This window comes from Zingiber officinale, chromosome 10B (genome assembly GCF_018446385.1).
Source record: "Zingiber officinale cultivar Zhangliang chromosome 10B, Zo_v1.1, whole genome shotgun sequence".
In the NCBI taxonomy this organism is placed as follows: domain Eukaryota; kingdom Viridiplantae; phylum Streptophyta; class Magnoliopsida; order Zingiberales; family Zingiberaceae; genus Zingiber; species Zingiber officinale.
The window spans coordinates 9,202,819-9,205,747 of record NC_056005.1 but is presented as its reverse complement, the minus strand read 5'-3'; positions in this window follow the sequence as shown (position 1 = coordinate 9,205,747).

The window sequence follows — 2,929 nt, the reverse complement described above, 5'->3', positions numbered from 1 at the left end:
CACTCGAGTACCTGTGCTCCTAAGCTCCTACACACTTAGACACAAGGTTAGAAATGTTGAAGTGTATACTAAAAGTCTAGCTTTTGTAAACATTTATTTTTGAAATAAAAGAATCACATTGGTCAATATCTGCATTTATTTATTAAATATAATTGTTCAATTAATTTATATAATTAGATAACATGGTGTGTGGTGTCACACTCAGAGGATCATGTTGTCGGTTCTTTATAAATTATAAACAGTTGCTCACGACTAAGATGGAAAGGAACAAACCATCGGAATAGTCGTAGTGTAATTAAGTATTAGTTTATCTTGATTAATAAATTACACTGGTGTACACTCTAAGTGTATTAAATAGGAGCATTTTAGGTAAGTTCTTTTTGTATTGACTTAATAAAAGAACTAGACCTTAGTTGTTATGGAAGTGTGTGCTATTAATCCTAATATAATAACAAGCACATATATTTAATATTTATTTCTTTGACTTATCAAAGGGTGAGGTTTAGCTCGATAAATCAATATGTACGATAAGTTGGGAAATGATATTACTTATAGTGTGTGTTGTTGATTATAGAAGGAATCTGTGTCCTAGTTATCTAGGTTGAGAATGTCCCCAAGAGGAGCTCATAAGGATTGCCATGTTAAACCCTGCAGGTGGACTTAGTCCGACATGACAATGAAGTTGAGTGGTACTACTCTTGGAGCTAGATATTAATTAAGTGAGTTGTCAGTAACTTACTTAATTAGTGGGCATTCGTTATCTTAAACACAGGGAGACAAACACACTCATGATAAGAAGGAGCCCATAATGTAATTTGGGATTGGTGTGATAGTGTGATAATAACTCTCTAGTGTAATGAGTTATTATCGATGAACTTGAGTTGTGTGTTCGAGGCGAACACGGGATACTCAAGCTCATCGGAAGGCCAAAACCAATTTCTCCTATAGGTCCCTGTCGTAGCCTCATTAAAACCTCAAGTTCGTCCAAATATAAGCCCATCTTGGTGTCCAAGAAGGGGGTCGGTCCAATGCTTGGTGACCAAGCAAGGGCCGACCACATCCTCTTCTATGGGGGTCGGCCTTATTGTTTGGTGACCAAACAAGTAGGGGCCGACCACATTAATCAAACAAGGAGGGTTGTTTTGAATTTTTAAAATCTTCTCTTTGTAGAAAACTATAAGTTTTAAAAGAGATATTTTAATTTTAAAAACTTTCCTTATTTGAATTAGACCACATGGTTTAATAGAGAGTTTTAAAAGTTTTAAAACTTTCCTTTTTTTAACCAACCTCATGGTTTTAGGAAAAAAGGAAGAGAAGTTTTAAAAATTAAAATTTTCTATTCATGTTAAAAAAGGAAACTTTTGAAGAGAAGTTTTAAATTTTAAAACATGGTTTTAATTTTTAAAACTTTCCTTTTTAACATCCACTTTAGAAAAGAGAGCTTGTAAAATTTTATAAGAGGATTTCTTCTTGTAAAATTTTATAAAAAAATTTTATTTTTTCCTATAAGTGGTCGGCCACCTTTGCTTGGTGCCCAAGCAAGGGGCCGACCAAGATTAAATCAATCCAACCATTGATTTGGTGATTGATTCAATCAAGAGGAAAGAAAAGGAAAAATAAAAGGGAAAAGATAAAACTAGAGGAAGATTTTAATTTTTGTAAAAATTCTTCCCTTATTTGTCTTGGGCAAGTAATATAAAAGAAGGGGTGAGGAGGCTTCATTAGACATAACTCTTATTCTCTTGCTTGGAGGTTCTCTTGGTGTGGCCGGCCCTCTCTCTTCTCCTTTTCCCTTTGCTCTCTTCTCCTTGGTGGTGGTTGTGGCCAGATTTTAGAGGAAGAGGAAGAAAGCTTTTGGGTGGTGTTCATCTTGGAAGATCGTCGCCCACACGACGTCCAAGGCGATGTGAGGAATACGGCAGAAGATCTCGAGGTCATTAGCATACAAAGAGAATGTATAATTAGCAATTGTTTTCCGCATCATGCTAATTATTTCTTTTTGTAAGAATTCCAAACACAAGAGGCATTAGATTTAGTTTTTCAAATTTATTTTTTGAGTTTGTGTTTTCTTTGTTTTTTAAATTTGTGATTCGATTGTTCTTTTTGGTTAACGTAGAGTTATTTAAGGAAATTAAATATTAGCTTTCCTTAAAAGACTTTGTTTAGGCGGTGGTGGTTGCTCCCATATCCAAGAAGGTCATGTGCCTCGCCATGCAGTCCTGGAAGCCAATTTTGGAAATTAATATTTAATGGAATTAATAACATAGGTGGATTTGAATCAATAGTGTTAAGTTCCGCTTGCGATTCAAATCTAAATCATTAAGAACAGATAAGTTAAATTTGGAATCAATGATGTTAAGTTCCGTCTGTGATTCCTAATTTAACTTCTAAAGAACACAAAAGGTTATTTAAGGAAAGGTTCGACACTTGTACAAAATTTTTGTACAGTGGAACCGGTACGTTTTCCTAGGACTAACCAACAAGAAACACACAGGACCTAACTTAACTTGTTGATCACACCAAAACAACCTTGGGGTTTCAACAATCTCCCCCTTTTTGATGTGATCAACCCAAGTTAAGCTAGGGTCAAAAGAGACATGAAAATTAAACAATTTATATTGCAATAACGTGCAACAAGATAGAAAAAAATAAAATTTAAAAAATTTTCAATTTTCTAATTTTCGACCTCCCCCTAGACATATACTTTTCCTTCTCCCCCTTTGATCACATAAAAAATTGGGGTTGCAAGAAAAATCTAAGGGTTGATACTTAGAAAAATTATAAAAATCTATTTCAATGATTTTCTAGAAAATATTTTCAAGTCAAGGAGAAATTTCTAACTCAAAAATAACTTTTGAAATATTTTTAAGTTTTCGCCATCAAGAAAAAATCTTTCTAAGCCCGAAACTTTATTCAAGAAAATTTAAGA